This window comes from Diabrotica undecimpunctata, chromosome 5 (genome assembly GCF_040954645.1).
Source record: "Diabrotica undecimpunctata isolate CICGRU chromosome 5, icDiaUnde3, whole genome shotgun sequence".
NCBI classification, from domain to species: Eukaryota; Metazoa; Arthropoda; class Insecta; order Coleoptera; family Chrysomelidae; genus Diabrotica; species Diabrotica undecimpunctata.
Window position 1 is genome coordinate 143,558,742 of NC_092807.1, and position 14,634 is coordinate 143,573,375.

General features: G+C 33.3%; 1 protein-coding gene across 1 annotated transcript in view; it reads left to right on the plus strand.

Annotated features, from left to right (window-relative positions):
* Nucleotides 1–6,640: 6,640 nt before the first annotated feature.
* Nucleotides 6,641–14,634, plus strand: part of LOC140441916 (putative sodium-dependent multivitamin transporter) — a 68,484-nt gene continuing 60,490 nt past the window's right edge. The window contains exon 1 of the mRNA XM_072532914.1: nt 6,641–6,963. The gene's annotated coding sequence lies outside the window, so the exon portion shown is untranslated. The remainder of the gene's footprint in view (nt 6,964–14,634) is intronic.

The following is a 14,634-nucleotide window of genomic DNA, read 5'->3' on the forward strand; positions in this document are numbered from 1 at the left end:
TGTTTTATTTATCTACTATTATCGTTTGTATAAATATTAAGAACTCCAAATGCTCACGATGCTGCCTACTACTGCAATAAAAATTCTTATAGCACATCGATTCCTACGACTGCAGTATACTTACAGGTAGGCTACAGCTATTTTGGAAGTCCTAACCTTCTTCAGAAAGAGTAGAACGATAAAGTGTATTATCATAACAGACTTATTAAATACATTATGGGCATTGAAACAAATATATTGTATGCCAACAACCCTATTGTACAAACAATAAAAAACGAACTAGAAACATTCCGATCATTAGGAAAGAAAGCGGCTTGCGTTCCCACTTCTTGCCGACTTGGTCGCAACTAATTTCTGCTGTACCCCAGTATTGGTGTACTTGTCAAATACACGAGTAATGGGAGTACCATACTTGAAGTTGAGTTCGAAATTTGCTGTATTTGGTAAGTGCACAAATATTGATGTACTTACCAAATACACGAGTAGTAGGAGTCCGTTTTAATAAACAAACATATTAATTACTCAGTTTTTCCAATATATATCTCAATGATCTTAATTACAGACGCCAAATTGTAAATCAGATGCTCAAATTTATTCTCATGGTTCTTATGTGAGTTCTGAAATACCTTTGCCTTTTAATAGTATTCAATATGTATCATTTTAAAATTCCTTGGTATATATTGAAATTTCCTCGTATATGTTAAAACACTAAAGTCTGTCAATTCCTCTTTGCGTCGCCGAGTTGATATAAAAGCATTTTAAGTTTATCTATCACGGACGCATATTCTTTGATCGAAATCCGCTCGATATTGCGTTTCAAATAAACATCCATTTATATTGCTGAGAAGGTTTTGTCGGAAAGATAATTCACTCTCGCTGAGGCCGTTGTCAAGAGCGGTTGGCTTCAGGGGAGTCCAAATTTTACGTCGAATTTGTAATGTTTTCTCGTTCTTTGCCCCCTTTTCATGTCTTCATGGAAATCTAGTGTGTAGTGGCAGTTAATTGTGTAGTATGTTTAGTTACAGAGGAGGTTTGAAAATTTGGTCAAGGAGAACAGACGTCGTTTAGTTTGGTCGGAGAGAACCGGCAAATTTGTGAAGAAAAGTCGCTTTTGCTCAATGTGATGTGTCAGTTCTGAACCAGTAATCACTGTTTTTTTGTTTGTAAGCCGTCTCTCATATGAGATGTTTGTAGAACGGCGTTTGCAACAAATTTGAAAAGTACCCACATGTTCTAGTTTTTTTAAGAAGCGGAACTTCAAATTGTGAGTCCAGTGTCCCAATTTCAACCTCAAATAGTAATTCCTAAGAAGCGTTTCAGAACATAATTTCGAAATGTGAGATGCAGTTTTTTGTTCGAGTGGCAGAGTTTAAATTCCAGTTCCTAACCCCAGGAAATTTAAAGTAACTTTAGTGCAATCCAGGTAACTTTTTTTGTTTGAACTTTTAAAGGAAGAATAAACAATTTTTATAATAATTGCTTTCATAATTTCTTCTCTCTTCTGTTTTTTATGGCTTCGCTGCGAGGCGATTCGCCAGCACTATTTATTGGCGACCGTGATGTAATCTGGTTCTAAACCATATCAGGGCCGCTGACATTTGCGTAAAGTGGTAGTAATTTTTTCTGAATTTTTAAATTTGAGGTTAGGTAATTATAAACACATTGTAAACAAATGGTAATGGAAGGGTTACATATTACACAATAAACAAGACGCCACAAAGGAGAAACTGAAAGGCAAAAACATTGAATTAAAGTTGAGCATCGTAAATTACAAATTAGTTTTATTATAGTCAAGAAACTGTAAGATTTCACTGACTTTTCATTAGGGGATATTAAGATTGTGTCTATTGAGATTGGTGGTTGATATTTCATTGAAATAAAAATTGAATATAAATCCATGTTAGGAATAAGATTAATTATGGGCATTCAAAGAAAATGTGGTTTAAATCCTCCACTGTTCCGCATTCATATGCCGGACTGTCTATTATTTTAAATTTAAAAAGATGTTGTTTAGTTAAGCAATGACCTGTTCTCATTCTTATTATTGTGGTGATATGTCTTCTGCTTTTAAATGTTAGGGTCAAGAACCATGCCTTAAAGGAGAAAGAGGTTCATAACAATTTAAAAAAAAAATTGTAATATGTCTTAGGGCGTGGTCTAGCTGTCATATTATTTGTTCTATTTTAAATTTTAATGTTGACATCTAACAGCTAGCTTTATTATTTTTGACATCTGGTAAATATCTAATCAAATTCAGATCTTTGTTTTTGTTTTTTTTTAAAGGTTAACCTCTATGAATAATTTCACTTAAAGATAATTTTTTCATTTGTAATAATTTATTTCTGCTACAATTTATAGCCCAGTAACATTTGTAAGTTTTGTAGTATCTCCAACTTGTAAACGGATAGGACATAGTAAGTGTTTCTCTTTGTTATTTTTGTATTTACCTTTGTGACTATTAATATAGTATTTTTGTACTATTTAGCATGAATATATTGTAACTGTTTGTGATGAGACAGTAATAAATGTTTAATTTTTTTCCCTAAACTGTTTTGTTTATTTATTTTAGAGAAGTCTTCTAACCTTTCTTTTGTGTTTTTTAGGACGGAAGAATCTTTTCTTTCATCCAGCAGGAAGTTTCCTCGAAGCGGCGTCCATTTTAAATAGCTAGAGGTTGTTCTTGTTATTTTGTTTGCCCATTTGCTAAGGAGATTCATTTAAGTACCCCTTTGTTTCATTTTTGTAGTTATTCAATCTAATCCCATTGTTTCATTCACTTATCCACGACCCAGTTTCTCCAAATAAACCCTGAGAGCTGTTCGCATAAGTTTCGTTTATTTTGCTTGCCCTATCTCTGCGCCAATAATTTCTGTCTCCAATTTTCAACCCCCCATAGTAATACCCTATGTGGTAGGCAAAATAATTCGTTACAATATATACGACAGAAATAATAAGAAATAAAATAAATGCCAACGTGTTTAATACAAATAAACTATATTGATAAAATACATTGAAAAAATTTATTTCACATATAAAACAAACCATATATAAATATCGCTAGGTTCCTATCCTGACAATTGAAAACTGCGCAGCCAAAAAGTAATTCGTCTCACCAAATGACTTATACTACTACTACTACTTTACATCACTTATAAAAACAAACAACTTTATAAATTTAATTATTTACTGCTCCGTTTCAAAATTTTACATCTCCGTAATATCGTTCTCAAATTTTATTAAACCGATTAACTTCCAATTTCTTTCAATTCTAAAATTGACCCGGATATTGTCTTGTCAATCCGCTAGCTAAACTCCCTTCTTGTATCTGCTCCCAGAATGAATCTCCATCCCACTTCCTAACCAAATCTCCTATGCTCTAGATGCCTATATACTAAGTTCTCCTAGTCTAAGCTTCTCTCGATGCAATGATAATTTATTGGTACTTACAAATGCTGGTAACATTAACTTTTGCAGTGCTACCATTCAACATAATATAATATGAAGGGTAAAGGTCCATAAACAGCTAAGTCACCAAATGTTTATTTCGTACAAAACGAAGTTTAAATTTTAAAACCAGTTATTGACAAATTATTGATGGTTATCATGAACCCTGTTGATTAGATCAGTTACTTGGGTAATTAATGAGGCACACACAAGAAATTAAACTTTTATTGATATTATGCAAAATAGAATATAAGCTTTAATTGGTCAGACCACCAAAAATTATTGGCCTAAAGGAGCCAAGTCAAAAAAAGTTAAAATGACAAGTAGACAAAAGTTATTAATTTGAAATAGTTCTTGGGCAGTTTATCAAAAAATTGTTTTGCTTCGTCACCACAGAATTGTTTCAAATCTTGTAGTCATTTAAATTTTTTAGCCGAGATTGGTATCAAACTTAAAAATAATGTTATTTAATAATAGTATTCCAAGATATTAATATTTTTTTTATACCTTAATAAGAGTACGGAGGAAGTTAAAATTCATTTTGTAGTAGCACAGGTCCCTTTCGCTTACTTTCTTTTTCCTTCACTATTGCTGACTCCCATGCTTCATTATAGGACTCCTGGTGATATATTAGTCTACGATGTTCATGATGTATTTCTAATTCTCGAATTGGACGGAAACTGTAAGGACATTTCTTCAAATAATCTGTTTTAGTATTAAAAAAATTCATCCTTGCTCGAAAGTAGGATTGATCTATTTCCACAACGTCAAATGGCGATGGTTTTGTACAAGCACTAAAAATTTTAACCCAATCTGAAGGAATCTCAGCTTGTTGTTTGGAGTTTATTAAGTCCATATTTTTGTCCGGTTCCTTGTAGGAATGCCCACGAATAGGGAAAGTAACTTTGACACAATCAAGTCAACGTGTATTGTGGACAATATAATGCAAAAAATGAAACATGCTGAAATTTTTATTTTGTCCTCCACACGAGTCGCAGAATATTTCAAGCTATCTTACTTGTATATCGAGAAAATTCCATAGAAAGTCATTCAGCATTGAGCATACATCGTCGCTTCCCTTTTTGCCAAGTGTTTCCGGGTAAATGTAAAACACACTTTTTGCTGTAGATAGAATGTGGACGGATTAAAGGCATAGACATTCAGCTGGCTCTTATAGTAAACATCGTTTGTTGTTATGTTTGGGACACTGAGATTTTTTCCAAAATCGAGACAAATTCGTTCGACTTTTTTTCGTCGCAACCCTTTTTTTACTGTAAAATACCTCAGCCTTTCTTTTGTGTACATAATTTTGTATCGTAAGCTGGCAAGCGTTCATTTTGAGCAAGATCGAAACTGTTTTAAACAAATCTCATCACAGGAACTATATGTATCGGTTCTGGGATATACAAAGGCTATGTTAAATTTTGTATTAAAGGCTGTTCTGTAAGACTCGTAAGATATTTTCATAGAAGGGTTCAACTTGCAAAACATTTTGAACATCTTTTTTATGTTTAAGTCTTCAGGTAAGTATACTTTTTTATTATCATTCACACTGTACCATCTTTTCCTGCCTTTAAATGACTTTATATGTTCGTATATTGCTACAAGAACGTGGGATTCCAATTTTCTAGGATGGTTTTTATTTTCTCCCCTTTAATCTTTAGGGGCGACTCCAGTCATTTTTAGTGAATTTTGTAATATCTCTAATTTTTTTTTCTTTACTCCATGAATAGACATAAAAGCTTGTCTACAAATATTTATTTCTTTTAAGCTATTATCAGTGCTAAAACGTACCCTGTAAGAATAAACAGCACTTCTCAAATTTGCTTCGTCTTCATCTTTCCTAGGCTTTCTTCGGTGAATAGGGAGTACTATAATCAATCCACATAAGTAGGAGTTCTACTCATTACTATAAGTCATTGTGTTAAAATTCTTGAGTACAGTTTTTCTTGTTTCTTCGGGCACATTTTGAAAATATTGTCTACGACAATTACAGGTTGCACCTACCTTGTGACTATGCAGTCTTATTTTTTTCATGACATCTCTCATTCTGTCGTGCTTTTTCCTCTTTTTTGATTCATTCTGTCTATGCACTTCAGTCTTATTTCCACTACTATTGTTTTCTATATTCATTGTTATTTACTTTAAATCACTTGAACACTGGAAAACAATAACACACTAGCTTAACCGACGAACCTAACTCTAAGCTGCGCGTATTAGATCAACGTCTATCAGCTGTTTATATGGACTTTAGCCATTTAGGACCTGTCTGATGAGGACTTGCCCTTTATTGGCGGGGTATGCGTAAATTATAATTAGCATTTCACGGGAACTAGGCGCTTTTTGGACGCGTAACAAGCCGCTGACCACTTCTATGTTAAAATTGCTACAAGATGGCACCACTAGATCGATTTATGAAAAATTGTGAGTTGCCCCCTTTTGGACCTGTACCCTTCATATGAAATCGACACTGCTACCACTTTTTTGCCTCGGAAGCCCTGAAGAAGACATCAAAGAGGATGTCGAAAGACCGGCGCAATGATAATCGACGCAGTTCAACCTGCAAGACTGTTGAGGTTAATATTAATTTTTGTAATACTTAGTATTAATCTTAGCTCTAGGTTTAATTGTACTAACCGTGGAAATCTTTCGGGACATAAAGCATCACTAACTATTTCATTGCAGTTCTTACATTCACGTATAAAATATCTTCTTTTGTATATTAGGTACGCATAACGTTTCTTATTCGCATACGGATTAATGCGAAGGGACTGATGATGTTATTTACAGTGCCATCAATTATTCTTTACTGATACGACTACTTGCTGGTACCTATCTATTTGCCAAAATCTTGAATTCAAAACTCGTATTGAATCAATGTGATCCACAACACATAGATAATCATAAATAGGTCCACAATACAAAGATGCTTTTTCGATCAAGTTAACGTTATGTAATGGAATGCTATATATACGGTAGATGTAAAATTAATAAAAGGCATTCTATTTGATTGTAAAGAAATGTATAGGTACATTAGAATTACGACCCATTGTTTTTCATCACGTATACTATCATTAAACGTTGGGAACGTCATAAAATATAAGTAAGAACATTATTTACACAAAAACCCGTTCGTAATATAGATCACCTGTTTGTGTTTACAAAGACACCAATGTATAACGCTCGCTTAACGGTATAATTTTTGTAAAAAAATTTTCTATGTAAAAATTAAAAGTTTAAAATGCAGAACTGCTTTAAAAACGCAACAGATTAATTATATTTGTTCCATTTACTATCTAATTATCTTGAAAATCCTTGTATATAATCGTAATCGTAAAGTTTTCGCAGGGAGCACATGGCAATATTTTTAAGTAATCATTCATTCCGAGTTGCGTAGTGGAATCGGAAATCACATTGAAACGTGCTCTTACGCGGTGTGCAGTAAGTGAATAATACAAGTGATGTTTATCTAGATCAAAAATTGTACTTAATTTTAACAAAATTAGATTTATTTATTCGGTGAGTACTTTTTATTTTTATCTTTTGTCATATTTATTGATCGATACAGATACAACCATGTTCTAAACTTAACGGCCATACAATGTGCTGCGTTGTCATGTTTACTTTTATTATATCTTAGCATATTTACTACATTACTAATAAGAGTTCATGATGAAATTTTTCAAACAATGTCAAAATAATAGAATTAAGGATAATATGAAAATAATTTAATAAATCATTTACATCTAAAATGGTACAAATAAATTGTAATAACCTACATTTTTAATAATTTTAAAATTATTTTGGGATAAATATATGTTTATTCTTTTTGTATCATTATCATCCAGCCTCAAGAGTCCACTGCTGAACATAGGCCTCTTCCTCATGTTTCCAACCCCGTCTATCTTGCGCCGCTCTCATCCAGTTTTTATCGAGTCTTCTTAAATCGTCAGTCCATCTTGTAGGTGGTCGACCGACGCTTCTCTTGTCTTCCCTTGGCCTCCATTCCAATAACCTCTTTGTCCATCGCCCATCTGTTATTCTGGCTATGTGTCCTGCCCATCTCCATTTTAGTCTGGCTATCTTCTCGATGATGTCAGTCAGTCCGGTTCTTCTCCTGATGTCTTCGTTGGTTATTCTGTCTCACAGAGTTATTCCTAACATGGACCGCTCCATTCTTCTCTGCGTGACTCTCAGTTTGGTAGCTGCTGCTTTTGTTAAGGTAAGTGTTTCTGCTCCGTACGTCAAGACTGGGAGGACGCACTGATCAAATACCTTTCTCTTTAGGCATGTGGGCAGCTCACTTTTAAAAGTTTCTCTCAGTTTTCCAAATGCTGCCCACCCAAGGCCGATTCTTCTCTTCAGTTCATGAGTCTGGTTATCCCTGCCAATCATAATTTCATGTCCCAGGTATTTATATCTATCTACGAGTTCTATTTCTTTTCCACCAATACTGATGTTCTGGTTGGGTACCAAATTGGTCATGATTTTTGTTTTCGAGATATTTATATTTAAACCTACACTTTCTGTAGCCACAACGAGTTCCTGTACCATCTCTCTTGTCATACCTAGATCTTCAGCTATTATAAGTATATCATCGGCGAAACGTAAGTTGTTTAGATATTCTCCATCTATTTTTATTCCCTTTGTCATCCAATCCAAATTCTTAAAAGCATGTTCTAGCACCGTATTAAAAAGTTTAGGTGACATTGGGTCTCCTTGTCTAACCCCCCGTTCTATTTTTATGCGATTACTGTTAGTATGTAATCTGACAGTGGTTGTTGCCTGCAGGTATATTTTGTATAATAATTTAGTATATCTATAATCTAGCCTGCATTCTTTAAGCGCCTGTAATATTTTGCTTAGCTCAACTGTGTCAAAGGATTTGTGAAAATCGATAAATATTAGAACTAGAGGTTTATTGTATTCCACTGCTTTCTCTATTAGGGTTTTTATACTTTGTAGATGGTCATTTGTTCCGTAACTTTTTCGGAATCCTGCCTGTTCCCTTGGTTGATAAGTCTCTAATTTTCTTTCCATTCTCTTAACTAGTATTCGCGTAAACAACTTATATATATGGCTGAGGAGGCTAATCGGTCTGTAATTCTCTAAATTTGCTTTGTCTCCTGCTTTGTGTAATAGAATCATAGTAGCGTTGTTCCAGTCTGTTGGAATATTGGCGCTGTGAAGGCAGATATTGAAAAGTTGTTTAATTTTTTCAAGTAATACATCCCCTCCAATTTTTAGTGCTTCTGATACTATTCCATCTTCACCCGGGGTTCGATTATTTTTCATTTTCTTCAGGGCTTCTTTGATTTCTGATTTTGTTATATCGGGCATTAAATCTGACCCTTGGTTTAATACCCCAGTTTTTAGTGTAATTGGAGGTTCCGTATTGTTATCTTTTTTTCTTGATCTATATAACTCTGTGTAGAACTCTTCGACTATTCTTAATATTTCATCTCTGTTCGTTGTTTCTTCTCCAGTGCTGTTTCTCAGTTTGTTAATTTCTATTTTCCCCTTTTGTACGCTCCTCTTCAAAACTTTCATGTTCTTATTTTTCTCTATTGCCTGTTTTGTTTTTTCTACATTGTAGTTTCTTATGTCTTTTCTTATTGCCTTTGTGATCGTCTTATTTATTTGATTTATCGCTTCTTTGCTTGTAGTGTTATCTCCTTTCATTTGTCGCCTTAGTTCTATAAGGGTTTCGTGGGTTGAGTCTTTTTGTATCAGGAAGTTACTATTATCATGGTCAATTATATTTTCTTGACTGCTACACATCCCAGTCAACAGCTTAACAATCGTCAACAGTTACATTTCATAGCCAAGGTGTTCGACATCTTCCTGGTCCACTTTTGCCGTTACCCAAGTGTATAACAAGTATAGAAACATTGTTGATTGAGCATCAAATGTATAATAGCATTCTTCGAATTTTTATCATTTTCGTAATATGTTTACCAATTCTAATGTGGAGGAGGATTTGGGGGACTAATAATGAAATTTTTATCATAATTGTGTCGCATATCATTTCATTATGATCAATCTACTTCTGTTTTTTTGTACTTCTAGTACAAAAAGGATATCATCATGCTATAAGTTATTGAATATCATAGTTATTCATCGCCATTCCTTGCGACCCAAAATGTATTAGCTTAAGATTAAAAAAATATGGCACCAGAAAGGCACCAATTTCAAAATACAATCTGTTGTTGACCAATTAGTATAACAAATATTATCTTCTAATTCTTCTTCTTCAGGTTCCATCTCCGCTACGGAGGTTGGCAATCATTATAGCTATTTTAATTTTTGAGGCAGTAGCTCTAAATAGTTGTTTTGAGCTGCATCCAAACCATTCTCTCAGGTTCTTGAGCCATGAACCATGAATCTTCTAATTGTTTATACTTATTTAAATTTATATTTTTATCTTTGTTATTATATTTATATCGTATATTATTTATTCACATCAATATAACCTCATAAATTTTAATATATCTCGGACTAACAAACAACGAGTTAGAGTCTCTCTTCGGAAAGAAAATCTATTAAGTGATATAAAAGCCAATAGACTACAGAACATGTGATACACATGTAATGACAAACAATGTGTTTTGGGAAAGACCAGACAGGAGGAGATCTGTAGGACGGCTTAGAAAAAGATGAAGAGATCAGTCATAGATGATCTCAAGAAAATGGGGGGAAGAGAATCAGAAATAGTGGCACAGGATCGACAAACATGTAAAGTAATAGTAAACGCGACCAAGTCTCACAAAGTGTTGTAACGCCATTGATGATAACATGCCATACAAAGCGTCTCCACCGTAGCTATATTTTTTATTTAAAACATATTTTTTTGTGGCTTACAGATTATCGATTTTTTTTTCCATTTTCTCCCCACTACGAGGGTAGTTTTGGGGGAAAGCCCGGGGGTAAAAGTGGTAAACTTTTTTGCATCTTTCTTGGCGTCCTAAAATTGACATTCTCGGAAAAATTTAGCTTGTTCGTATGATTTTTAGAGGTTCAGTGATACTTTCGTCTCTGACAACTGGAGTAATAATAGTCTGACAGGAATTTTTCCTTAGTGACATTATGTTTCATATCATTAACAATTTTACCACAAAAAATATTTTTTGATGTGATTCTGAAGCTATTTTATCTTTAAATTACGTCTATTTATCTTATGGCTCTACCTACAGCCCAATTAGAGCCCCGTCCTTCCTTAGCAAACCTCTCCATTCATTACGATCTGTTGCCATTCTCCTCCAGTGTTTCACGATCGACTGCTAAGGAGATTTCTTACGTGCTTATCCTCCCATCACTTTATGGGTATTATCAAATATCTGGTGTATAAAATTAGGCTCTCCAGAGATAATTAAATGCTTGAATTAAAAAACTAGAATATATGTTTAATGGGCAGCATATGGAAAACTACGATAAACATTTAAAAGCGTCCTAACCTAATGTTGGAAAAGAAAAGTGTAAAATCAGTGCATATCAGTACTGACGTACGGAGCACGATACACAAATACAGGTATGCTATTGCGCACGCTAGCCTAATCTATCTCGCACTGTGTGACGTCACGTGCGAAGCAAAGTTTCTATTAGAACACTAACGCTTGCCCTGTTAGTCGGTTAATATCAAATATATAGGCAATCAAATATATGTAAGCATGCATATTTGGCACTTTATATTATAAGATGTGTAGTTTACAATGTTTTTATTTTTTCTTGGGTATAGGTTTTCTGATTATTGAAAAATATTTTGACATTTCGCTACATAAAGTGTGTATATTGTAACGAAGTATATATTTTGCCTACCTCAGGGTAAGATTATGGGGGTAGAAAATTGGGGACAGAAACTATGGGGGCGAAGATAGGGCAAGCAAAATAAATCGAAACGTATGGGAACAGCACTTAGAAGGTTGTTGGAGAGCTGGGGTCGTGGATAAGTGAACGACAAGGATTCGGATTTGGGCAGCTACAAAAATATGAAACCAAGGGATACTTATATAAATCTCCTGGACAAATGGGCAAATAAAGACAAGAAGAAATACCTCTAGCTATTTAAATAGGACGCCGCTTCGAGAAAATTTTCTGCTGGAGGAAAGAAAGTTTCTTCCTTCCTAAAATAAAGAAACACAAACAGGTTAGGAGATTTTTCTAAAATAAATAAAAAAATGGATCAGAGAAACAAATCAAAACGTTTATTTTTGTCTCATACAAACAGTTATCAAACATATAAATGGCACAAAAAATATACTATATAAATAGTTGCCAAATACAGAATAAAAAAACTTACATGTGTCCGTTTACAAACTCCAGGGGTTGGAGATACTACAAAAACTTACAAATGTTGCCGCACAGAGATTAACCTTTTTTTAAAACAAACAAAACAAATAAATATCGAAAAAAATAAAGCTAGCTGTCATATGTTAACATTAAATTTAAACAAAAACAATTAAAATGACAGCTAAGTTAAACCATAAAATTTACAATTTATTAATTATTACAAATCCTTTTAAATTTTAATGAAAGCAATTATTGTTTTAGCAAAAAAATGTCTGTCTTTACTTTAAAATTTAATAGCTTAAAAAGTTACCTGAATTTCACTGTTTCGCACTTAACTTTGAACAAACTTGTTAAACATCTATGGGACATCTATCTGGACATATTCTCCAACAGGGACAAGGTAACCATTTCTATACTCAGGAACGAACAATGAAGAGATGTAAAATTAGGTTCGGTGGAGGAAGCAAGCTGACGACGGGGACATCCTATATAATAATTTTCAAAATTTCTTTAGTTCCGGTGTACTGCACAAATCTTATGATGATTACTTCTAAACTGCCATTATGCAGAGAGTATTATCACCTTAACCGGTCTTAAGACATTATACAAAAAAAATTTGAATCGACTCACGATTCAAAATCGCCCAAACATCTCTTCTGTCTCAGATCTCTTGCTTCACTCTTCAATGCCTTACATTTTACAAAATTCAACGCCAAATAATTTCCCTTCACGTCTCCGGAACCAGTTGTGCCTACAAACTTAAAACAAACATAATCCCCTCGACAATCGTTTGTAACAACCTTGAAATATTCCCAGTTTTACTACGTTTCAGAAAAACTGATTACCTGACTTGCAATATTATATTAGGGGACTCGAATGTAAACAAATGACAAAAACAACTAAATACCAAAACTTGATATTTAGAATCTCTACTTAAAATGCCATAATATATTGATCGTTTTAAAATTCATTTGCAAAAAAGAAAAACGAAAATATTCCACCGACAGGGGCGTCTTTAGAAATTTTTAACATATAAATATTTCGTAGTTATAAAAAAAATTAAAACGCTACAATATTCATATTAATGTAGGAATATAATAATGTCTTTTTAATTAATAAGCATAAAAATCAATTCTATTTTATACATATTTCGATGGTCGGATTCATTACTGGAATATTTCTAAAATCGTGTATTTTGAACAAAGTATGTAGAATGGATAAATATTAAAAACACTTTCTGAATCACTTTATTAACATTTAAAATTAGAGAAAATTGTTTTAAATTAATGTGTTACAAAATATCTTTGAACTTTGACTTGAATTTTCCAACATTACCTTAATTTACAATGTTTCAGTAATAAATCCGGCCGACAATTCATAATAAAGATTTATTGAATATTTTATACTACATTATTTCTTAAAGTTAACAAACTTTGACATATTTTTTGTCGAGTTTTCTTTAATAGTTACTGAAACTAATCATTTCTCATTTCTTCATTTCTCTTAATCTTATATATGTGCGTGTCCTACTGAGACATAGGAGTACCTCAAATGATATCGTAATATTCTCAAGCTGAGCTAAAGTTTTCTGTGTCAGCTGTTGAAAGATTTTAGGTTTTTTGATAAAGAGCTTTCATGGATTGTACAAAACAATGATTCCATTTTTAGTGTAGCTTCCCACAATTCTTCGTTTGGGTACAAAAGAAAACCTCTAGAAACTATCTGTATCTGGTTCTATATATGTCTCATATGTTTTTGTAGGATTTCCTAAACTATATTTATGTTTGAATTTGTACGCAACAAAACCAGCAACATACTTCAAAGAGTACCGATCAATTTTTTCTTTCACCTCATAATTGTCTGCGACTTTCAAAACGTCATCGTCAATTATATGATCCTCCTCCAAGTAGTAAGCTTCTATAAATGTATTTTGAAGTATTTTGTCCTCTTCAGACTGAGATTCTTTCGAACCTTAAGTTTTTTGTACCAAATTAGACTGCATTTTTTGTGTCAAGCAAATATCTTCTGACGCCGAAATATCTCTTGGCAATTGAGGACCTTCTATTGAGCTGTTACTTACGCAGGATTTACTAGTTTCAATACTATTGCGATATTTTGTAAAGATCACCGCCGAATGTTTTCCTAAAATATACCACCTTAATCCATAATTAAAATCTATTGGCAAAGGATGATCATCTACAACACCCATTTCTCAGATATAAGAAAAAAGTTCCCTAGCACGTCTTGATTCAACCTCGAAGTTAAAATATAGTCAATTTTGTATTTTTGTCAACGTCGAAGAAAGTAACTCTTCCAGAGATCTATTAGTAAGTAATATCCCTTTTTGAAATGGAATAAGTCCTTTATGTTTACCAACTTGCATTGAATTGACCATTTCTGACATTTCATCCAGTAGACGTGACTACTTATCTAAATCTGTACCATATGCCTTTCGTGTTAAGAATTGGCAACGAACTTGCATCGAGAATTTACTAGATCAAACCAATCATTAAATAACTAAACAATTACAGCAGCTTCTTTCCAGTAGCTATCTTTTGACATAAGTCCATTTTCTCCAGTTCTCCAGCATAATTAATAGCTTCTGCCACATAATAATAATTGAACTGCAGGTCTCACTCTTTGCCACATAGAGCCTTTTAAACAGAGATGATGTAGTATTAATCCTTGTTGGTTATTTTAATGTCAATTATAAAAAATTATAAAACCATGATCAACTACATGGTTTCGGGCAAGTTTAATCAAATGTGAAGGATCTGCAAAACCAAAAATATTTAAAGACTTATCACAGGGGTGATTAATTTGTAAAAACAATTCATCTACCGCACGATAAACAAATACATCTACCGGGACAGGGAATCCTACATTTCGAACACCATAGTACCA